Source organism: Myxine glutinosa, chromosome 14, assembly GCF_964187855.1.
Source record: "Myxine glutinosa chromosome 14, kmMyxGlut1.1, whole genome shotgun sequence".
NCBI classification, from domain to species: domain Eukaryota; kingdom Metazoa; phylum Chordata; class Myxini; order Myxiniformes; family Myxinidae; genus Myxine; species Myxine glutinosa.
This window is the reverse complement of record NC_136274.1, coordinates 56021063-56046802: the sequence shown is the minus strand read 5'-3', so window position 1 is coordinate 56046802 and position 25740 is coordinate 56021063.

Below are 25740 nucleotides of genomic sequence, written 5' to 3'. Positions count from 1 at the left end.
GCGGAGCCCGGTAACCCCCCGCACCCAATAGAAGCGGCGGACCGATCCCATCTAATGGGCGGAGCCAACGAGCCGAGGGCGTGTCACTCCCCGCTGAGCATGCGCAGGAAGAGGGAGGTGACGTCAGATGCGCGGAGAGCTGAAGGAGAAAGGACGCACCCTCCGAGCGCCGAGAGACCTCCCAAAGACTGAGCTGTATCCTGTCCCTGAGCCAAGGTGCACCTTGTGCTATCAACCGACTGCCTGTCCTTCCCTGCCATCAATCCCTGTGTAAGTCAGTCTTGTTCCGTTTGTCTGTGGTCTGTCGGGGATAAGATAAGACTGTAACTAAGTGCCCATCTTTTCTGTGCTTTACCTCATACCTTGTAATCTACCCCATTTCTCCACCACCAATTATATCCTCCTCCGGAGGTCTTGAGAACTGTACCCCTTGTGTCGTTTCATTTATCCCAGTCGTTGTGTCTTTTCCATCATTGATTTAGCATAGCGCGACCAGGTCAACGTCGGGTGGAATCGGGTGAGTTGGGGAAGAATCGGGGGAATTGTTAGGTCGCGGCAATACCAACGCTCGGTAAATAACATCAAATCCGCGATCCGTAACAATATATATATATATATATATATATATATATATATATATATATATTGTTGCGGATATGGGATTTGGCCTCCATCCATATCCGCTTGTAAATATTCCCCTATTTCCCCAATACTCCCCAACTATCCCCAATCCCCCATTCCCTAGTCCTATTGTCTGTAAACAACACTCTGTAGAACCGACCTTCCCCTTTTTCCCCCATTAAATGTCGTGCCCAGGTTCACCGCATCTCACATAGACAACTATAGGACATCTTGCTAGTTATTCTTAGTCTATGTCAGTTAAGGACTCGTTTCCATTAATTCTGACTCTTCGTTGCACCAGAATGTGATTGTATGGCACCAGTAGTAAGTTTAGGACCTCCCAATACCTCCCCACAATCTCATCTCCGCATCCTCCCATCATCTCATGAAACAATAACACCAACAACAACAACAGCGGCGCGGGGAGTGCGCGTCCTCACTCCGGCTTGGTTAGCCGCCATTGACCATGTGCTCCGACGGGGTTACCACACAGGGGCTGACTGTCAGCTCCTCGTCAAGGGCGGAGCCCGGTAACCCCCCCGCACCCAATAAGAACCGGCGGACTGATTCCATCTGGGGCGGAGCTAACGAGCCGAGGACGTGTCACTCCCCGCTGGATATACGCAGCGACTTACCGGAGGTGACGTCAGATGCGCCCCCAGCTTGGAGAGAGAAGTCGCCACCTCCAAGCGCTGGATACCTCCCGCCTCTTTGGACCGGACCGGGTCGATTCTGCCCCTGAGCCAAGGTGCACCTTGAGCCATCGACTGCCTGCCCTCCCCTGCCATCAATCCCTGTGTGAGTCAGTCTTGTCCCGTTTGTCTGTGGTCTGTCTGGGATAGATAAGATTGTGTCTAAGTGCCTATCTCTTCTGTGCTTTACCTCATACCTTGTAATCTACCCCTTTTCTCCACCACCAATTATATCCTCCTCCGGAGGTCTTGAGAACTGTACCCCTAGTGTCGTGTCATTTAACCCAGCCGTTGTGTCCTTTCCTTCATTGATCTAGCGTAGCGCGATTCGGCCAACGTTCGAGTATAATCGGGTAACTTGTGCGAACACGGCGGCCATTCCGCTCGGCCCAGCATAACATCTCAATAAGTCGTGTCCGTAACAATTGGTGTCGGGAAGTGGGATCGGTCCCGGAGCGCGTTTCACGCGCTCGAAATTATAACGGCGAAATTTGATTTTGTTTTACGAAAATAAAAACCCGAATTTTGAAAGTCGCGCTATGGCAAATCAAGACGGCTGGGTTCCGGTAGAGGAGAGTGAGGCAGGGTCGATCCAGGACCAAAATGAGGGACATGAGGGGAGCGAAGCAGTGAGGGTGGCAGGTTCGCAAAATAGCGTCGTCGCGCACGAGGTTACGGGCGCGCAAAATGGCGCCTCGCACATGGCCACGGCGCCCACGCCCGCGACCGTAGTAGCGCCGCTGGTAGATTTGGACCTTTTTTTCATACAAATGAAGGTCCTTATGGCCCAGAATAGCGAGAAAATGAGGGAGGAAATGAGGGCTCAGAGTGAGCAATTGGGGGTAATGGGAAACCAAATGGGGGTAATGGGAAGCCAAATGGGGGTAATGGGGAAGCGGATGGATGCTCAGGGTGAGCGATTGGAGGGCCAAATGGGGGTAATGAGGGACGAAGCGAGGGGTACCGGTGAGGGGTTAGACAATAATTTTAAGGGATTAGACAAGAAATTTGGGAAGTTAGACGACAAATTTGAGGGGTTAGACAACGGGATAAAAGAGGTGAAAAATGGGTTAATGGGGGTAGAAAACAGAATGGCCGCTCAAGAGAATCAAATGGAAGGGATGCAAAAGGGGTTAGAGGGGTTAGAAAACAGGATGGAAGGCAAATTGAGGGACATGAGGGACCAAGCGGAAAGGGAAGTTAAACAAATGGGGCAGCAGATAGAGGGGGTCAGATTGGGGGTAGAAACTAAACTGGATGCTCACAGGGAGGAAATGGAGCAGATGAGGGTGGCATCTGGGCAGGAGATGCAAGTGATGGGAGAGGAGATCAGAAGAGGTGTGAGTGAGGAGGTCGGAGGAGTGCGCGAGGAGGTGAGGCACTGTAAGGAGCACATGGAGAAGGAGGTGAGAAAGGGGACTGTAAAGTTACAAGGGGGCATAGAGGACCTGACGCAGGAGGTGGAACAGCTGACGGAGGGACAAAAAGGACTAACGGAGCAGGTTCAAAGGAACACTGCGGAATTAGGAGGGTTAAAAGCGACACAGAAAGAACTAAAAGACGACTTGATAGCGACGAAGAGGCAATGTCAGATGGTACATGAGGGACTGACAACGAGGTTGGACGAGGTGACAGAGGTAATGGAGACGAAGGACCGGCAGGTGAGGACGCACATGGAAACGGTCAAGGTAGCCTTAGAGGACGAGCTTGAGGAGACGTACCGGGAAATAAAAGAGGTGAAGCAGAAATTAGAAGAAGTGGAAGAAGGGGTGAGCGAAATTAAGAAGCGACGGACAGGGGATAAGAAAGAGATAAAAGAGGAGATAAAAGAATTGGTCCAAAGTCTGTGTTCGGATCGTGATGATGTGCTCATTAACCGGATGAGGGATTCGCAGGTGATGGAGAAGAAGCGAAGAGGAAGAGGACCCGGTGTAAGTGGTGACCAATATGGTCGTGCGTATGATGCGCCAGGGAATTTAAGAAGCTTGGGGGTCGAGATGGACCCGGGTGTTCGTGAGAGGCCGTTGGTGAAGTGTGCGACCGGTCTGGTGTGCGAAAGAGGAGGTGTGCAAGAAAGTCCGACTCTGGGGTGTGTGAGGAAAAAGTGCGTGCCAAGGAGTGAGGGTGCTGGCGAGAGTGAGTTGGTCGTAGCACGTGTGCGAGGGAGCACATGGAAGCGCGGTGTGGTAAGTGTTACAGAGGGTGTGACGGGAGAGTGTGCGCAAGAGTGTGCGCGAGAAAGGTGTGTGACGGACAGGTGCATGGGGAAAGAGTGCGCTGTCAAAGGCAAGGAAGAATGCACGCCTGTGGTGAGTGTTACAGAGGGTGTGACGGGAGAGTGTGCGCGAGAGAGGTGTGTAACGGACGGGTGCATGAAGGGTGAGTGCGTTGTCAAGAGTGGAGGTGAAAGTAGTAAGAGTGACACGGAGCGTGAGTTGGTTGTGACAGGTGAGAAAGGAAGCACACCTGGAATGGTAGAGCGTGAGTGGGAATGCACGCTGGAATTGGTAGTGAGGCACGTGGTTGGGTGTGCGAGTGAGAGCACACCTGTGATTGTCACAGAGGAGGTGACCGAGGAGGGGGCGCGAAGAGGTGTGTTGGTGAGGTGTGCGAGCGACGAATGTGTGCCAAGGTGTTCGGTGGTCAGGTGTGTGACCAAGTCGGTAAGTGGAATGAGTGTACCTGGGTGTGTAAGGAAAGGTACGAGGAGCATGGGAACAGCTGGATGTATGAGCACGAAAGGGGTAGCGTATGCTTGTAAGCATCCAGGTGAGGCATCGACGATAACCGGGTTAGAGGTTAGGTCGACTTTTAGCCGAATCGGGCCCTCGGTGCGCGTCGGGCAGCTTCGCGTGCCGCGAGGACCAGCGGGGATCCGAACCACGGCGGTTTCGAAAGAACCGCCGTACGCGATCCACGCTGGGCCTCGCTTTGAACGGCCGCGTCTGTGCTCCACTAGGCGGAGCGGGCAGCCCGATAGGAAGGATCGTCATGGCGACCACTTTTTGTTGAGGCATACCGGCAGGTCGAGATCGGGCCATGGGATGGCTCCGTGCCGAGATGGTGCGTGGGGGTCTCGGGCCGGGTAAGCCCCCGTCCCTGCCCCGAATGCGGGACGCATCCAGCCGCTGGCACAGAACAACCCGCATTCATGGCTTGGCTGTACGCAGCCGAGCCTTAGAAGTAAATTGGCGCACCGAGAGGCATTAGTAAGTAGACTGTAATGACGAGGATAGTGTTTTGGCCCCAAAATTAGAGAAAAACAAAATTTGATGATTGGCAAAGGATGGGCAGTAATGATTGGCAGATGATGGGTAGTGATTGGCAAATTTTTGATTTGTTGAAATTTGATGTGCAAAATTGGTAGTGAGCGATGGGCCCGGTGGGTAAGGGTGGCATCCCTGCCACCCTTCCCATATGTGGGGCAAATGCGCAATAGATTATGGGGTGTATGGCAGTGAAAACTAGCCCGGGTGGGTTAGGATATTGATAGGGACCTAGAAGATGACATTAGGTAACGTTAAGGTTAGTTAGTGACTGATACCTGTAGTGGGGACGCAGGTAGTTTAGTGTGGATGATAATGACGTGGGAGCGCAATAGTTAAAAGGGACGACTGGGAAGCGCAAGTTTCAGAGGGGAGTAGTTAGATGAGATGATGCTGTGTGAGAACTGGACAGGTGTGTGGAGCAGTGGATGAGTAGTGAGTGTTGTGGATCAGCGTGAATGCGCTTGGGGAGAGAAGGGTGCAGGTGGCACCAGGTGTGAGAGCACAGGTGTGCAAGTAAAGGTGTGTGGAATACATGGAGTAAGTGGTACGGAGTGGTGTGCATGGTGTGAAGGTGTGGATGGGGGAAGAGTGGACCCCTTTCACGAGTACCCGGGGCGGGTAGTGTAAGTGTTAGGTAGAGGGTATAGGTAAATTGTGGTTGGATATTGGCATTTGTGGTGCGGTTGCAGAATGGTATTGTGGATGGGTGCATTAGTGTTGTGGAAATGGCTGGGCGTGTAGCCTGTTAGTGTGTGTAGTTGGTTGGGCACTCCACCACTGTGAGGATGTCGGCCAGGTGAGGCCGCAGGTGGGCTCTGGGAGCCGTTAGTGTCAGTGGGGCCCGAGGATCCGGAGGACGGACCCGGGTAGCCCAGTGCCAGAGAGGGCACCGTGTGGGGAGAGCGCCAGAGGGCCTTCCCCAGGTAGTTAGGTTAGGGTAAGGACCAGGTAAGCTCGGAGGCAACTGCAGTGGTGGAGGTGTGCAGGTGGGTAGACCTGCGGGGAGAGCTACACGTCGCGGCCCAGAAATGGTGCGAGGGCACCGGGAGATGAATCGGGGGAGTGAGACCCCAAATTGAAAAGCACCACAGTTTGGTCAATGGGAATTGGTTTTTAGAACCCATAGTGTAAGAGGGCCAATGGTTTGGCAGGAGAAAGACCCCGGGTAATGTAAAGTTGTTAAAGTCATTTAGGAAATAGTTAGGATTGATGAACCTGTCGCACCATACGCAGCCACTTACCTGTGGTGATGATGACTCCACACCTGTGTTTTCTTTGTTCTGTGTGCAGGAAAGTAGAATTGCTGTTGGATTTGTGAGACGCATCACGACGTGGATGAGACATTGGGGTGATTCCATCTCTCCCTCCCTAGGAGGGACTGATGATGAATTGGTGATGGCAAATTATGATGTTGAGTTGGAGATGGCAAATTTTGATGAGAGTTGAAATGGCAAATTTGATTGGTTAGGAGGGAGAGAAGACGAATTTGGTTTATGGGAGGAACGGGGAAGACAGTAGGGACGTTTGTTGATTTGTAAAGTAGATGTTTATGGGTAGTGTTGTGTTTTGTGGATACAGTAAGGGGTAAGGGAGGGGCAATGTAGGTTACCTGGTGGGGGGGGGGGGTGGGCGTACGGTAGGAACGTACCTGTCTCACCTGGTTCCCATGTGCCCCCAGTGTGCATTACCTTATGTTGCGTGCACTTTTGCGCCCTTACCACCTTACTCACTTGTCTTCTTCTTTTGTCTCCCACCTCCGAGGATCTGGCTTTGGGGCAGAGAGAGAGGAGAGAGAGGTGCTGGCTCCGCAGTTGTGGGCCTGCACTTTCGCTGCTTGCTGCCGGGATCGATACACCATATGGACCGCAATTTTTGTGGCCGCCCACCATGGACCGCAGTTCTCTTGCGGGCAAGCACCACCCGTGGATGGACCTATGGGTCAACGTGGCACCTATGCCATACAGGTGAACCACTTTTAGTTGGCCCCCTGACGGCCACAATACAGAAATGGACGCGGTTGGCGCCTTTCTTTATTTTTGAAAGAAGCCAGAAAGCCAAGTGCACCACATGAAGGCAAGACCAGCGGCAGAACATCGGCCGGCTGCGACACCACCGGTGATTGTTGAACACTTTATTGGTGCACCGGATGGTGCTGACTGTACATGATGGGGTGGTGCTTTTGGTGCTTGGAAGGGGTGCTCTGCACATTATTAAAGGCCGTAAGGCCACAGAGCACTCGTGGGTTGGTGTATCGATGCTGGCATGCGTGCTCTCTCTATGCATAACATCTGCATGTGTTCCTCCAAAAACAGGTCCTGGATCGTAGTGTAAATATCAGTGTAGTCTTATGTAAATAATGCTCCCTACCGGCTGTATGTTTAGTTTGAGAATTCTTTCCGCGATTCGGTTATCCTGTGGGTGTGTTTCTGTGAGGAGAAGGGTGCAACGTCGCAGGGGGACATATTTACTCATTTGTGAACATCTGTAAAACTGTCGCACTCAGGGTAGAGTTAATAGTAGAGGGAACTACATCTGAGTGCCACACTAAAGTAGGTAAAAATTTATCGGGTCGGGACGCCCCGAGGTAGAGAAGGGTGCAATGTTGCGGATATGGGATTTGGCCTCCATCCATATCCGCTTGTAAATATTCCCCTATTTCCCCAATACTCCCCAACTATCCCCAATCCCCCATTCCCTAGTCCCATTGTCTGTAAACAACACTCTGTAGAACCGACCTTCCCCTTTTTCCCCCATTAAATGTCGTGCCCAGGTTCACCGCATCTCACGTAGACAACTATAGGACATCTTGCTAGTTATTCTTAGTCTATGTCAGTTAAGGACTCGTTTCCATTAATTCTGACTCTTCGTTGCACCAGAATGTGATTGTATGGCACCAGTAGTAAGTTTAGGACCTCCCAATACCTCCCCACAATCTCATCTCCGCATCCTCCTCCCATCATCTCATGAAACAATAACACCAACAACAACAACAGCGGCGCGGGGAGTGCGCGTCCTCACTCCGGCTTGTTTAGCCGCCATTGACCATGTGCTCCGACGGGGTTACCACAGAGGGGCTGACTGTCAGCTCCTCGTCAAGGGCGGAGCCCGGTAACCCCCCCGCACCCAATAAGAAGCGGTGGACCGATTCCATCTGGGGCGGAGCTAACGAGCCGAGGGCGTGTCACTCCCCGCTGGATATACGCAGCGACTTACCGGAGGTGACGTCAGATGCGCCCCCAGCTTGGAGAGAGAAGTCGCCACCGCCAAGCGCTGGATACCTCCCCCCTCTTTGGACCAGACCGGGTCGATTCTGCCCCTGAGCCAAGGTGCACCTTGAGCCATCGACTGCCTGCCCTCCCCTGCCATCAATCCCTGTGTGAGTCAGTCTTGTCCCGTTTGTCTGTGGTGTGTCGGGAATAAGATAAGACCGTGTCTAAGTGCCCACCTTTCTGTGCTGTACCTCTAGTCCGTGTAATCTAAACATTCTGCAAACCCATATTATAACCTCCTCCGGAGGTCTTGAGAACTGTACCCCTGGTGTCGTGTCATTTAACCCAGCCGTTGTGTCCTTTCCTTCATTGATCTAGCGTAGCGCGATTCGGCCAACGTTCGAGTATAATCGGGTAACTTGTGCGAACACGGCGGCCATTCCGCTCGGCCCAGCATAACATCTCAATAAGTCTTGTCCGTAACAATATATATATATATATATATATATATATATATATATATATATATATATATATATATATATATATATATATATATATATATATATATAGTAGCTTGGCTCAGCGTCGTTACTGAGGAACGGGCTTATTTTAGCTGAGGATAATGACTGCACCTGAGTTGCTGTGTTGTCATGATTTACACCAATCATAATACAAACAATTATTTTGCACAAATGTATTTGTTGTGTTTGTGATATTTCATTTTCAAAGGCAATTTAGGTTGAAGATTTAGGTTGAATGTTTTTTTTTCAAGAAAGAACCCTTCAGCACATACATAGGGGATGGGTACGTGCAGACTGGAAGTTTGGGACGATTACACCTCACCACCACGTAATTCAAAACACCTCACCACCAAGTAATTTAAAACACCTCACCACCACGTAATTCAAAACACCTCACCACCAAGTAATTCAAAACACCTCACCACCAAGTAATTCAAAACACCTCACCACCAAGTAATTCAAAACACCTCACCACCAAGTAATTCAAAACACCTCACCACCAAGTAATTCAAAACACCTCACCACCAAGTAGTTTAAAACACCTCACAGCCATAAAACACGTAATACAAACACCTCACAGCCATAAAACACGTAATAAAAACACCTCACCACCACGAAATTAAGAACACCTCACAGCCATAAAACACGCAATAAAAACACCTCACCACCACTAAATTAAGAACACCTCACAGCCATAAAACACACAATAAAAGCACCTCACAGCCATAACACATGTAATAAAAACACCTCACAGCCATAAAACACGTAATAAAAACACCTCACAGCCACGAAATTAAAAACACCTCACTACCACGTCATTTAAAAACACCTCACCACCAAGTAATACAAAACACCTCACCACCACGTAATTCAAAACACCTCATCACCACATAATTAAAAGCACCTCACCACCAAGTAATTCAAACACCTCACCACCACGTAATTCAAAACACCTCATCACCAACTAATTCAAAACACCTCACCACGATGTGATTTAAAAACACCTCACCACCACGTCATTTAAAAACACCTCACCACCACATAATTCAAAATACCTCACCACCACGTGATTCAAAACCACCACCACGTTATTAAAAACACTTCGCAACCACGGAAACAAAAGTTTGAGGGAGTCGTTAAGTGACAACACAGACACTGCCCAGATGTGTAGATATATAGATAAATGACTACCTGAGTTGCCGTTTTGTCATGGTTTAAACCAATCACAATTCAAACAATTATTTTGCACAAATGTATTTGTAATATACGCGATATCACATTTTATAAACAAATGATGTTGAAAACTTAAGTTGAAAAAAAAAAATTCCCCAAAAAATGCTCCCCCCCGCCCCCCAAAAAAAAAATTGGAAGTTTTTTGAAAAAAATACCATTAGGACATACCGACAGGAGAGATATGTGCATACCAGAAGTTTGGTACGATTTCACAAAAGTTTGAGAATTAGTGCAGTGACAAGGCAACACAACACAAGACAACACAACACAGACGCTGCACAGATATATATATATAGATATTTAAGAAACAGGAAGTAAATTCCTGTGTGGGGCTAGTGTGAAAAAATTCAGCCCCACGCCCCACTATATATATATATATATATGTATGTATGTATATATACATATATATATATATATATATATATATATATTGTTGCGAATATGGAATTTGACCTCCATATCCGCTTGTAAATATTCCCCTATCTTCTCCGATACTCCCCAACTCTCCCCTTACCCCATTCCCTAGTCCCATTGTCTGTAAACAACACCCATTAGAGCCGATCTTCCCCTTCATTCCCCCATTAAATGTCGTGCCCAGGTCCCCCGCACCACACGTAGACAATTATAGGACATCTTGCTAGTTATTCTTAATCTATGTCAGTTAAGGACTTGTTTCCATTAATTATGACTCTTCGTTGCACCAGAATGTGATGATATGGCACCAGTAGGAGTTTAGGACCTTCCCATACCTCCCCGCATCTCTTCCCATCATCTCAAGCTCCAACAACAACCACAACAACAGCGGCTTTGCGTCCTCACTCCGGCTCGGTTGGCCGCCATTGAACATGTGCTCGACGGGGTTACCCAGAAGGGGGCTCCCTGTCGGCCCCTCGTCAAGGGCGGAGCCGGTAACCCCCGCACCCAATGAGAAGCCATGGGCCGATGCCATATGGGGCGGAGCTAACGAGCGAGGGCGTGACTCCCCGCCGGATATACGCGGCCCCGCGCCGGACGTGACGTCAGATGCGCCCCGAGCTTGGAAGGACAAGACGCCACCCTCCCGAGCGCTGAGCGACCTCCCCGGCATCTCCACCAAAGTCGCGACCCACGAGCGCTGAGCGACCTCCCCGCATCTGCTGGACACCACCGTACGTGATTCTGTCCCTGAGCCAGGTGCACCTGGAGCGATCGCTACCCGCTTTCCTCGCCATCAAATCCCGTGTGAGTGAGCCTTGTCCCGTTTATCTGTGGTCTGTCTAGGGTTAATATAAGAGTGTGTTTAAGTGCCCACCTTCCTATGTTTCCCTCTTGTCCCTGTAATCTAACCTTTTCCGCCTTAATATAACCTCCTCCGGAGGTCTTGAGAACTGAACCCTGGTGTCGTATTGTGTCATTATAGCCCAGCCGGGTGTCTTCTCTTTCCTATTGAGCCAGCGTAGCGCGATTAGTTAACATTCGGGCACAATCGGGTAACTTGTACGGATACGGCGGCCATCCCGCTCGGCCCACCATACCATCAAAGTCGTATCTGTAACAATTGGTGTCGGGAGTGAGATTCGAGGCCCGACCAAATTTTGAAAAAAAAAAAAAACGAATAGAGGAAAAAAAAAATTTGGTCAAAATTTGGAGCGGCCGAAATTTGTTTTGTTTTACGAAACTCGAATTTTGCAAGTCGCGCTATGGCGGATCAAGACGGCTGGGGTCCGGTAGGGGAGAGTGAGGCAGGGTCGGTCCAGGACCAAATTGAGGGACGTGAGGAGAGCGAAGCAGCGAGGGTAGCAGACGCGCAAAATGGCGCCTCGCTGGTCACCGCGCCCGTGACCGTGGCAGCGCCCCTGGTGGATCCGAACCTTTTTATGTTGCAAATGAGGGCCCTTATGGAACGAATAGAGGGCCAAATGGGGGTAATGGGAAACCAAATGGGGGTAATGAGGGACGAAGCGAGGGGTACCAGTGAGAAGTTAGACAATAATTTTGAGGAGTTAGACAAGAAAATTGAGAAGTTAGACAATAATTTTGAGGAGTTAGACAAGAAAATTGCGAAGTTAGACAATAATTTTGAGGAGTTAGACAACGGGATAAAAGAAGTAAAGAATGGGTTAACGGGGGTAGAAAATAGAATGGCTGCCCAGGAGAATCAGATAGAGGGAGTGAAAAATGGGTTAGAGGGGTTAGAAAACAGTATGGAAGGCAAATTGAGGGACATGAGGGACCAAGCGGAAAGGGAAGTTAAACAAATGGAGCAGCAGATAGAGGGGGTCAGAATGGGGGTAGAAACCAAACTGGATGCTCACAGGGAGGAAATGGAGCAGATGAGGGTGGCATCTGGGCAGGAGATGCAAGTGATGGGAGAGGAGATCAGAAGAGGAGTGAGTGAGGAGGTCGGAGGAGTGCGCGAGGAGGTGAGGCACTGTAAGGAGCACATGGAGAAGGAGGTGAGAAAGGGGACTGTAAAGTTACAAGGGGGCATAGAGGACCTGACGCAAGAGGTGGAGCAGCTGACGGTGGGACAGACGGAGTTAGTGGAGCAGGTTCAAAGGAACACTGCGGTATTAGGAGGTTTAAAGGCGGCACAAAAAGAAATTAAAAACGACTTGATAGCGACACAGAGGCAATGTCAGATGGTACGTGAGGGACTGACAACGAGGTTGGACGAGGTGGTAGAGGTAATGGAGACGAAGGACCGGCAGGTGAGGACGCACATGGAAACGGTCAAGGTAGCCTTGGAGGACGAGCTTGAGGAGACGTACCGGGGAATAAAAGAGGTGAGGCACAAATTAGAAGAAGTGGAAGAAGGGGTGAGCGAAATTAAGAAGCGACGGAGAGGGGATAAGAAAGAAATAAAAGAGGAGATAAAAGAATTGGTCCAAAGTCTGTGTTTGGATCGTGATGATGTGCTCATTAACCGGATGAGGGATTCGCAGGTGATGGAGGAGAAGCGAAGAGGAAGAGGACCCGGTGTAAGTGGTGACCAATATGGTCGTGCGTATGATGCGCCAGGTGATTTAAGAAGCTTGGGGGTCGAGATGGACCCGGGTGTTCGTGAAAGGCCGTTGGTGAGGTGTGTGACAGGTCTGGTGTGCGAAAGAGGAGGTGTGCGAGAAAGTCCGACTCTGGGGTGTGTGAGGAAAAAGTGTGTGCCCAGGAGTGAGGGTGTTGGCGAGAATGAGTCGGTCGTAGCGCGTGTGCGAGGGAGCACATGGAAGCGTGGTGTGGTGAGTGTTACAGAGGGTGTGACGGGAGAGTGTGCGCAGGAGTGTGCGCGAGAAAGGTGTGTGACGGACAGGTGCATGAGGAAAGAGTGCGCTGTCAGAAGTAAGGAAGAGTGTCCACCTGTGGTGAGTGTTACAGAGGGTGTAACGGGAGAGTGTGCGCGAGAAAGGTGTGTGACGGACAGGTGCATGAGGAAAGAGTGTGCTGTCAAGAGTAAGGGTGAGTGCGTTGTCACGAGTGGAGGTGAAAGTAGTGAGAGTGACATGGAGCGTGAGTTAGTTGTGACAGGTGAGCGAGGATGTACACCTGGGATGGAAGGATGCACACCTGGAATGGTAGAGCGTGAGTGGGAATGCACGCTGGAGTTGGTGGTGAGGCACGTGGTTGGGTGTGCGAATGAGAGCACACCTGTGATTGTCACAGAGGAGGTGACTGAGGAGGGGGCGCGAAGAGGTGTTTTGGTGAGGTGTGCGAGCAACGAATGTGTGCCAAGGTGTTCGGTGGTCAGGTGTGTGACCAAGGCTGTGAGTGGAATGAGTGTACCTGGGTGTGAAAGGAAAGGTACGAGGAGCATGGGCACGGCTGGATGTGTGAGCAAGGAACGGGCCACGGGGTGTAAGCGTCCAGGTGAAGCATCGACGTTACACGGGTTAGAGGTTAGAGCGACTTTTAGCCGAAGCAGGCCCTCGGTGCGTGCCGGGCCTCGCTTTGAACGGCCGCGTCCAGGCTCCACTAGGCGGAGCTGGCAGCCCGATAGAAAGGGTCGTCATGGCGACCACTTTTTGGTGAGACGTGCCGGCAGGTCGAGATCGGGGCATTGGATGGCTCCGTGCCGAGAAGGTGCGTGGGATCTCGGGCCGGGTAAACCTCCTTCCCTGCACCGAAGGCAGGATGCAGCCAGCCACTGGCACAAAACAACCAGCATCCATTGTTTGGCTTTACGAAGCCGGGCTTTGGACAGGAATTGGCGCACCGAGAGGTATTAGTGAGTCGACTGGGTGATGAGGTTAGTGTTTTGGACCCCAAATTAGAGAAAAACAAAATTTGATGATTGGCAAAGGATTGGCAGTAGTGATTGGCAGATGATGGGCAGTGATTGGCAAATTTTTAATTTGTTGCAATTTGATGTGCGAAATTGGTAGTGAGAGACCCCCGATGTGGTGGGATGGCAAATCCACCATCCCTCACAGGTGTGGGGCAAAGGAGCAATAGTTTATGGGGTGTATGGCAGTGAAAACTAGCCCGGGTGGGTTAGGATATTGTGTGTAGGGATCTAGAGAAGATGACAGTAGGTAACGTTAAGGTTAGTTAGTGACTGATACCTGTAGTGGGGACGCAGGTAGATTAGTGTGGATTATAATGACGAGGGAGCGCAATAGTTAAAGGGACGACTGGGAAGCGCAAGTTTCAGAAGGGAGTAGTTAGCTGAGATGATGCCGTGTGTGTGAGAATTGAACAGGTGTGATTGCACAGGTGTGCAACTGGACAGGTGTGTGGAGCAGTGTATGAGTAGTGAGTGTGTGGATCAGCGCGAATGCGCTTGGGGAGAGAAGGGTGCAGGTGGCACCAGGTGTGAGAGCACAGGTGTGCAGGTACAGGTGTGTGGAGAGAGTTGGAGTGAGTGGTACGGAGTGGTGTGCATGGTGCGAAGGTGTGGATGGGGGAAGAGTGGACCCCTTTCACGAGCACCCGGGGCGGGTAGTGTAAGTGTTAGGTAGAGGGTGCAGGTAAATTGTGGTTGGATATTGGCATTTGTGGTGCGGTTGCAGAATGGTGTTGTGAATGGGTGCATTAGTGTTGTGGAAATGGCTGGGCGTGTAGCCTGTTAGTGTGTGTAGTTGGTTGGGCACTCCACCACTGTGAGGATGTCGGCCAGGTGAGGCCGCAGGTGGGCTCTGGGAGCCGGTAGTTGTGAGTGGGTGCCTGAGGATCCCGGGTGTGGATCGGGCAGCCCAGTGCCAGAGAGGGCACGGAGTGGGGAGAGAGCCAGAGGGCCTTCCCCAGGTAGTTAGGTTAGGGTGAGGAGCAGGTAAGCTCGGAGGCAACAGCAGTGGTGGAGGTGTGCAGGTGGGTAGGCCCACTGGGAGAGGTACACGCCGCAGCCCAGAAATTGTACGAGGGCACCGGGAGATGAATCGGGGGAGTGAGACCCCAAATTGAAGAGCACCACAGTTTGGCCAATGGGAATTGGTTTTTAGAACCCATAGTGTAAGAGGGCCAATGGTTTGGCCGGAGAAAGCCCCCGGGTAGTGTAAAGTTGTTAAAGTCATTTAGGAGATAGTTAGGATTGATGAGCCTGTCGCACCATACGCAGCCACTTGCCTGTGGTGATGATGATGACTCCACACCTGTGTTTTCTTTGTTTTGTGCAGGAAATGAAATTGCTGTGGATTTGTGAGACGCATCACGACGTGGATGAGACATTGGGGTGATTCCATCTCTCCCTCCCTAGGAGGGACTGATGATGAATTGGTGATGGCAAATTTTGATGTTGAGTTGAAAATGGCAAATTTTGATGAGAGTTGAAAATGGCAAATTTGATTGGTTAGGAGGGAGAGAAGACAAATTTGGTTTATGGGAGGAACGGGGAAGACAGTAGGGATGTTTGTTGATTTGTAAAGTAGATGTTTATGGGTAGTGTTGTGTTGTGTGGATACAGTAAGGGGTAAGGGAGGGGCCATGTAGGTTACCTGGTGGGGGGGGGGCGTACGGTAGGAACGTACCTGTCTCACCTGGTTCCCATGTGCCCCCAGTGTGCATTACCTTGCATTGCGTGCACTTTTGCGCCCTTACCACCTTACTCACTTGTCTGCTTCTTTTGTCTCCCACCTCCGAGGATCTGGTTTTGGGGCAGAGAGAGAGGAGAGAGAGGTGCTGGATCCGCAGTTGTGGGCCTGCACTTTCGCTGCTTGCTGCCTGGATCGATACACCATATGGACCGCAATGTTTGTGGCCACCCACAATGGACCGCAGTTCTTTTGCGGCCAAGCACCACCCGGGGATGGACCTATGGGTCAACGTGGCACCTATGCCATACAGGTGAACCACTTTTAGTTAAACACCAAGTGCACCACAAGAAGAGCAAGAGACACCTGCAGGGTTAGGGGTTGTCGAATTTATTTTTATTTCATTGAACAATGGTGACTGCACCGATTGGTGGTGGGGTGGTGCTGTTGATGCTCGGAAAGGGTGCTCTGCACGTTATTAAAGGCCGTCGGCCACAGAGCACTCGTGGGTTGGTGTATCGATGTTGGCAAGCGCGCTCTCTCTATGCATAACATCTGCATGTGTTCCTCCAAAGACAGGTCCTGGATCGTAGTGTAAATATCAGCGTAGTCTTGTAAATAATGCTCCCTACCGGCTGTATGTTTAGTTTGAGAATTCTTTCCGGATTCGGTTATCCTGTGGGTGTGTTTCTGTGAGGAGAAGGGTGCAACGTCGCAGGGGGACATATTTACTCATTTGTGAATATCTGTAAAACTGTCGCACTCAGGGTAGAGTTAATAGTAGAGGGAACTACATTGCGTGCCACACTAAAGTAGGTAAAGATTTATCGGGTCGGGACGCCCCGAGGGTAGAGAAGGGTGCAATGTTGCGAATATGGAATTTGACCTCCATATCCGCTTGTAAATATTCCCCTATCTTCTCCGATACTCCCCAACTCTCCCCTTACCCCATTCCCTAGTCCCATTGTCTGTAAACAACACCCATTAGAGCCGATCTTCCCCTTCATTCCCCCATTAAATGTCGTGCCCAGGTCCCCCGCACCACACGTAGACAATTATAGGACATCTTGCTAGTTATTCTTAATCTATGTCAGTTAAGGACTTGTTTCCATTAATTATGACTCTTCGTTGCACCAGAATGTGATGATATGGCACCAGTAGGAGTTTAGGACCTTCCCATACCTCCCCGCATCTCTTCCCATCATCTCAAGCTCCAACAACAACCACAACAACAGCGGCTTTGCGTCCTCACTCCGGCTCGGTTGGCCGCCATTGAACATGTGCTCGACGGGGTTACCCAGAAGGGGGCTCCCTGTCGGCCCCTCGTCAAGGGCGGAGCCGGTAACCCCCGCACCCAATGAGAAGCCATGGGCCGATGCCATATGGGGCGGAGCTAACGAGCGAGGGCGTGACTCCCCGCCGGATATACGCGGCCCCGCGCCGGACGTGACGTCAGATGCGCCCCGAGCTTGGAAGGACAAGACGCCACCCTCCCGAGCGCTGAGCGACCTCCCCGGCATCTCCACCAAAGTCGCGACCCACGAGCGCTGAGCGACCTCCCCGCATCTGCTGGACACCACCGTACGTGATTCTGTCCCTGAGCCAGGTGCACCTGGAGCGATCGCTACCCGCTTTCCTCGCCATCAAATCCCGTGTGAGTGAGCCTTGTCCCGTTTATCTGTGGTCTGTCTAGGGTTAATATAAGAGTGTGTTTAAGTGCCCACCTTCCTATGTTTCCCTCTTGTCCCTGTAATCTAACCTTTTCCGCCTTAATATAACCTCCTCCGGAGGTCTTGAGAACTGAACCCTGGTGTCGTATTGTGTCATTATAGCCCAGCCGGGTGTCTTCTCTTTCCTATTGAGCCAGCGTAGCGCGATTAGTTAACATTCGGGCACAATCGGGTAACTTGTACGGATACGGCGGCCATCCCGCTCGGCCCACCATACCATCAAAGTCGTATCTGTAACAATATATATATATATATATATATATATATATATATATATATATATATATATATACATATATATATATATATATATATAATTGTGTATTTCTGTGTGTTTGCATATGTGTGTGTATGTGTGGGTGTGTGTGTGTCTGTGTATATGTGTGTGTATGTATCTGTGTGTGTATGTACATGTGTGTGTGTGTGTGTGTGTGTGTGTGTGTGTGTGTGTGTGTGTGTGTGTGTGTTTGTATGTACATGTGTGTGTGTATGTGTGTGTGTGGGGGGGTTTGTTTGTGTGTGTGTATGTGTATGTATGTATGTGTGTGTGTGTGTGTGTGTGTGTGTGTGCGTGTGTTCGTGTGTGTGTATGTGTTCGTTTGTGTGTGTGTGTGTGTGTGTGCATAATTGTGTGTGTGTGTGTGTGTGTGTGTGTATGTGAAAAATGAGTTGTTATGGACCTTCCCAATGTAAAATGCAGGAGATCTGCGTTTGAACAAATTACTGAGCTTAACCCAATTTCGAGTTAGTCTGAAAATAAGAATTGCAAACAGCCTATTTTTGTTCTGTGAATTCTGTAGTTCAGCGATGCTGTCCAAACGTTTTACCCTTTGTGTGCTAATGTGGCAGATTGGTGACAAGATGAAAATTCTCTTTTTTTTTTGAAAACGACAAAAAGCTGTATTTCATGAGAATTTTGAAAAAACAGATGCAGCACACAAAGGGATAATTAATGAGTGTTGTTTGATGTGAAATCCTCCACAGATGAATGACTGGTATGTACCTCCGTGGGTTTACAAGTTTGTGTCTTTGTAGATTTTGTGTTTCGAGGAATTTTGTGTCTTCCCCACATAGGAAGTCTTCCGACTTCGTGATATATCGTCAATTCAATTTGAACTTTGATATGAGATGTCAAATTGGTGACTATTTTTGTGATTATATCAAAATTGATGAAAATGACATCTTCTCATAGCAACTGCAAAAAAAATACCCCGAATACCCGCCCCCCCCTCCCTTGCCCAATTTTCAATAATGATCAACGCCCCTGGTGTGTGTGTATGCATGTGTATTTGTGTGTGTGTATGTATGTACGTGTGTGTGTGTGTGTTTGTGTGTGTATGTGTGTATGTATGTATGTATGTGTTTGTGTGTGTATTTGTGTATGTATTTTTATTGATATTGTTACAGACGCGGTTGTGGATGTTAGTTTACCGAGCGGTTTGGTATGACCACGTCTGCACAGTTTACCCGATTATGCTCGAACGTTGCCGAGTCGCGCTACGCTAGATCAATTGAGGAAAAGACACACGGCTGGGATTAAAATGACACGACACCAGGGATACGGTTCTCAAGACCTCCGGAGGAGATTATATTAGGGCGGAAGGTCAGATTACAGGGATGAGAGGTACAGCATAGTAAGATAGGCACTTAATTACGGTCTTATAATAGCCCCAACAGACGACAGATAAACGGGACAAAAACTGACTCACACGGGGATTGATGGCAAGGAAAGCGGGTATCGATGGCTCAAGGTGCACTCTTGGCTCAAGGACAGGGTACTGTATGGTCCAGTAGATGCAGGGAGGTCACAGCGCTCGGAGGTCACGACTGGTTCTTCCTCTTCAAGCTCGGGGCGCATCTGACCTCACGTCCGGCAAGTGGCTGCGTATATCCGGCGGGGAGTGACACGCCCTCGGCTCGTTAGCTCCGCCCCAGATGGAATCGGCACGTCGCTTCTCATTGGGTGCGTGCGGGGGGGGGTTACCGGCTCCGCCCTTGACGAGGTGCTGACAAGGAGCCCCTTCGTGGTAACCCCGTCGGAGCGCATGGTCATGGCGGCTAACCGAGCCGGTGTGAGGACGCACACTCCCCCCCGCGCGCCGTTGTTGTAGTTGTTGTTGTAGCTGTAGTTGTTGTTGTTGTTGTTGTTTGGGGAAGAAGATGGGAGGAGGTAAGGGAAGGTCCTAAGCTCACTACTGGTGCCATATAATCACATTCTGGTGCAACGAAGAGTCAGAATTAATGGAAACGAGTCCTTAACTGACATAGACTAAGAATAACTAGCAAGATGTCCGAAAGTTGTCTACGTGAGATGCGGTGGACCTGGGCACGACATTTAATGGGGGAAAGAGGGGAAGGTCGGTTCTACAGAGTGTTGTTTACAGACAATGGGACTAGGGAATGGGGGATTGGGGATAGTTGGGGAATATTGGGGAAATAGGGGAATATTTACAAGCGGATATGGAGGCCAAATTCCATATTCGCAACATTGCACCCTTCTCTACCCTCGGGGCGTCCCGACCCGATAAATTTTTACCTACTTTAGTGTGGCACGCAGATGTAGTTCCCTCTACTATTAACTCTACCCTGAGTGCGACAGTTTTACAGATATTCACAAATGAGTAAATATGTCCCCCTGCGACGTTGCACCCTTCTCCTCTCAGAAACACACCCACAGGATAACCGAATCCGGAAAGAATTCGCAAACTAAACATACAGCCGGTAGGGAGCATTATTTACAAGACTACGCTGCTATTTACACTACGATCCAGGACCTGTTTTTGGAGGAACACATGCAGATGTTATGCATAGAGAGAGCACGCATGCCAGCATCGATACACCAACCCACGAGTGCTCTGTGGCCTACGGCCTTTAATAACGTGCAGAGCACCCTTTCCCAGCACCAAAAGCACCACCCCAGCACCAATCAGTGCAGTCACCATTGTTCAATGAATAAAAATAAATTCAACAACCCCTAACCCTGCAGGTGTCTCTTGCTCTTCGTGTGGTGCACTTGGCCTTCGTACTTCCTTAGAAAAACAAAGAAAGGCGCCAACCGCGTCCATTTCTTTATTGTGGCCTTCAGTGGTGTCAACTAAAAGTGGTTCACCTTGTATGGCATAGGTGCCACGTTAACCCATAGGTCCTTCCACGGGTGGTGCTTGGCCGCAAAGAACTGCGGTCCATTGTGGGTGGCCACAAACCTTGCGGTCCATATGGTGTATCGATCCAAGCAGCAAGCAGCGAAAGTGCAGGCCCACAACTGCGGAGCCAGCACCTCTCTCTCCTCTCTCTCTGCCCCAAAGCCAGATCCTCGGAGGTGGGAGACAAAAGAAGCAGACAAGTGAGTAAGGTGGTAAGGGCGCAAAAGTGCACGCAATACAAGATGATGCACACTGGGGGCACATGGGAACCAGGTGAGACAGGTACGTTCCTACCGTACGCCCCCCCCCCCCCCCCACCAGGTAACCTACATTGCCCCTCCCTTACCCCTTACTGTATCCACAAAACACAACACTACCCATAAACATCTACTTTACAAATCAACAAACATCCCTACTGTCTTCCCCGTTCCTCCCATAAACCAAAGTCGTCTTCTCTCCCTCCTAACCAATCAAATTTGCCATTTTCAACTTCCATCAAAATTTGCCATCTCCAACTCAACATCATAATTTGCCATTACCAATTCGTCATCAGTCCCTCCTAGGGAGGGAGAGATGGAATCACCCCAATGTCTCATCCACGTCGTGATGCGTCTCACAAATCTAACAGCAGTCCTTACTTCCTGCAACAGAACAAAGAAAACACAGGTGTGGAGTCATCATCATCACCACAGGTAAGTGGCTGCGTATGGTGCGACAGGTTCATCAATCCTACCTATTTCCTAAATGACTTTAACAACTTTACACTACCCGGGGTCTTTCTCCGGCCAAACCATTGGCCCTCTTACACTATGGGTTCTAAAAACCAATTCCCATTGGCCAAACTGTGGTGCTCTTCAATTTGGGGTCTCACTCCCCCGATTCATCTCCCGGTGCCCTCGCACAATTTCTGGGCCGCGACGTGTACCTCTCCCAGCGGGTCTACCCACCTGCACACCCCCACCACTGCAGTTGCCTCCGAGCTTACCTGCTCCTTACCCTAACCTAACTACCTGGGGAAGGCCCTCTGGCGCTCTCCCCACTCGGTGCCCTCTCTGGCACTGGGCTGCCCGATCCACACCCGGGATCCTCAGGCACCCACTCACAACTACCGGCTCCCAGAGCCCACCTGCGGCCTCACCTGGCCGACATCCTCACAGTGGTGGAGTGCCCAACCAACTACACACACTAACAGGCTACACGCCCAGCCATTTCCACAACACTAATGCACCCATTCACAATACCATTCTGCAACCGCACCACAAATGCCAATATCCAACCACAATTTACCTGTACCCTCTACCTAACACTTACACTACCCACCCCGGGTATCCGTGAAAGGGGTCCACTCTTCCCCCATTCACACCTTCGCACCATGCACACCACTCCGTACCACTTACTCCAACTCTCTCCACACACCTGTACTTGCACACCTGTGCTCTCACACCTGGTGCCACCTGCACCCTTCTCTCCCCAAGCGCATTCGCGCTGATCCACAACACTCATTACTCACACACTGCTCCACACACCTGTCCAGTTGCACACCTGTGCAATCACACCTGTTCAATCCTCACACACACGGCATCATCTCAGCTAACTACTCCCTTCTGAAACTTGCGCTTCCCAGTCGTCCCTTTAAACTATTGCGCTCCCTCGTCATTATCATCCATACTAATCTACCTGCGTCCCCACTACAGGTATCAGTCACTAACTAAACTTAACGTTACCTAATGTCATCTTCTAGGGCCCTATCAATATAACCTAACCCACCCGGGCTTGTTTTCACTGCCATATACCCCATAAACTATTGCTCCTTTGCCCCCACATGGGAAGGGTGGCAGGGATGCCACTCTTACCCACCGGGCCCATCACTCACTACCAATTTTGCACATCAAATTTCAACAAATTAAAAATTTGCCAATCACTACCCATCATCTGCCAATCACTACTGCCAATCCCTTGCCAATCATCAAATTTTGTTTTTCTCTAATTTTGGGGCCAAAACACTAACCTCATCACCCAGTCTACTCACTAATACCTCTCGGTGCGCCAATCCCTGTCCAAAGCCCGGCTTCGTAAAGCCAAGCCATGAATGCGGGTTGTTCTGTGCCAGCGGCTGGACACGTCCGGCACTCGGTGCAGGGACGGGGGTTTACCCGGGCCGAGATCCCACGCACCATCTCGGCACGGAGCCATCCAATGTCCCGATCTCGACCTGCCGGAATGCCTCAACAAAAAGTGGTCGCCATGACGACTCTTTCTATCGGGCCGCCCGCTCCGCCTAGTGGAGCACGGACGCGGCCGTTCAAAGCGAGGCCCAGCACGCACCGAGGGCCCGATTCGGCTAAAAGTCGACCTAACCTCTAACCCGGTTACCTTCGATGCCTCACCTGCATGCTTACACCCCGCAGCCCGTTCCTTGCTCACACATCCAGCCGTTCCCATGCTCCTCGTACCTTTCCTTTCACACCCCGGTACCCTCATTCCACTCACAGCCTTGGTCACACACCTGACCACCGAACACTTTGGCACACATTCGTGGGTCGCACACCTCACCAACACACCTCTTCGCACCACCTCCTTGGTCACCTCCTCTGTGACAATCACAGGTGTGCCCTCATTCGCACACCCAACCACGTGCCTCACCACCAACTCCAGCGTGCATTCCCACTCACGCTCTACCATTCCAGGTGTGCATCCTTCCATCCCAGGAGTACATCCTCGCTCACCTGTCACAACCAACTCACTCTCCTTGGCACTCTCACTACTCTCACCCTTACTCTTGACAGCGCACTCTTTCCTCATGCACCTGTCCGTCACACACCTTTCTCGCGCACACTCTCCCGTTACACCCTCTGTAACACTCACCACAGGTGTGCATTCTTCCTTGCCCTTGACAGCGCACTCTTTCCCCATGCACCTGTCCGTCACACACCTTTCTCGCACACACTCCTGCGCACACTCTCCCGTCACACCCTCGGTAACACTTACCACACCGCGCTTCCATGTGCTCCCTCGCACACGCGCTACGACCGACTCACTCTCGCCAGCACCCTCACTCCTTGGCACGCACTTTTTCCTCACACACCCCAGAGTCGGACTTTCTTGCACACCTCCTTTTTCGCACACCAGACCTGTCGCACACTTCACCAACGGCCTCTCACGAACACCCGGGTCCATCTCGACCCCCAAGCTTCTTAAATCCCCTGGCGCATCATACGCACGACCATATTGGTCACCACTTACACCGGGTCCTCTTCCTCTTCGCTTCTCCTCCATCACCTGCGAATCCCTCATCCGGTTAATGAGCACATCATCACGATCCAAACACAGACTTTGGACCAATTCTTTTATCTCTTCTTTTATCTCTTTCTTATCCCCTCTCCGTCGCTTCTTAATTTCGCTCACCCCTTCTTCCACTTCTTCTAATTTCTGCTTCACCTCTTTTATTCCCCGGTACGTTTCCTCAAGCTCGTCCTCCAAGGCTACCTTGACCATTTCCATGTGCGACCTCACCTGCCGGTCCTTCGTCTCCATTACCTCTATCACCTCGTCCAACCTCGTTGTCAGTCCCTCACGTACCATCTGACATTCCCTCTTCGTCGCTATCAAGTCATCTTTTATGTCGTTTTGTGTCGCTTTTAAACCTCCTAATACCGCAGTGTTCCTTTGAACCTGCTCCACTAACTCCGTTTGTCCCACCGTCAGCTGCTCCACCTCCTGCGTCAGGTCCTCTATGCCCCCTTGTAACTTTACAGTCCCCTTTCTCACCTCCTTCTCCATGTGCTCCTTACAGTGCCTCACCTCCTCACGCACTCCTCCGACCTCCTCACTCACTCCTCTTCTGATCTCCTCTCCCATCACTTGCATCTCCTGCCCAGATGCCACCCTCATCTGCTCCATTTCCTCCCTGTGAGCATCCAGTTTGGTTTCTACCCCCATTCTGACCCCCTCTATCTGCCGCCCCATTTGGTTAACTTCCCTTTCCGCTTGGTCCCTCATGTCCCTCAATTTGCCTTCCATACTGTTTTCTAACCCTATTAACCCATTTCTCACCTCTTTTATCCCGTTGTCTAACCCCTCAAAATTATTGTCTAACTTCCCAAATTTCTTGTCTAACTCCTCAAAATTATTGTCTAACTTCCCAAATTTCTTGTCTAATCCCTTAAAATTATTGTCTAACCCCTCACCGGTACCCCTCGCTTCGTCCCTCATTACCCCCAATTGCTCACTCTGAGCCCTCGCTTTGTCCCTCATTGCCCCCATTATTCTGTTTTCCATTTCTTCATTATTCTTGTCCATAAGGGCCTTCATTTGCATAAAAAACAAGTTCAAATCCACCGGGGGCGCTGCCACGGTCGCGGGCGCGGTGACCAGCGAGGCGCCATTTTGTGCGTTTGCTACCCTCGCTGCTTCGCTCTCCTCGCGTCCTTCAATTTGGTCCTGGACCGACCCTGCCTCACTCTCCCCTACCGGACCCCAGCTGTCTTGGTCTGCCATAGCGCGACTTTCAAAATTCGGGTTTTTATTTCCGTATAACAAAATCAAATTTCGCCGTTATAATTTCGCGCGGGAAACGCGCTCCGAATCGATTCTACTACAAATTTGGGCCTAATAAATTTAGTCCCGGGTTCGAATCCCACTCCTGACACCAATTGTTACAGACGCGGTTGTGGATGTTAGTTTACCGAGCGGTTTGGTATGACCACGTCTGCACAGTTTACCCGATTATGCTCGAACATTGCCGAGTCGCGCTACGCTAGATCAATTGAGGAAAAGACACACGGCTGGGATTAAAATGACACGACACCAGGGATACGGTTCTCAAGACCTCCGGAGGAGATTATATTAGGGCGGAAGGTCAGATTACAGGGATGAGAGGTACAGCATAGTAAGATAGGCACTTAATTACGGTCTTATAATAGCCCCAACAGACGACAGATAAACGGGACAAAAACTGACTCACACGGGGATTGATGGCAAGGAAAGCGGGTATCGATGGCTCAAGGTGCACTCTTGGCTCAAGGACAGGGTACTGTACGGTCCAGTAGATGCAGGGAGGTCACAGCGCTCGGAGGTCACGACTGGTTCTTCCTCTTCAAGCTCGGGGCGCATCTGACGTCACGTCCGGCAAGTGGCTGCGTATATCCGGCGGGGAGTGACACGCCCTCGGCTCGTTAGCTCCGCCCCAGATGGAATCGGCACGTCGCTTCTCATTGGGTGCGTGCGGGGGGGGGTTACCGGCTCCGCCCTTGACGAGGTGCTGACAAGGAGCCCCTTCGTGGTAACCCCGTCGGAGCGCATGGTCATGGCGGCTAACCGAGCCGGTGTGAGGACGCACACTCCCCCCGCGCGCCGTTGTTGTAGTTGTTGTTGTAGCTGT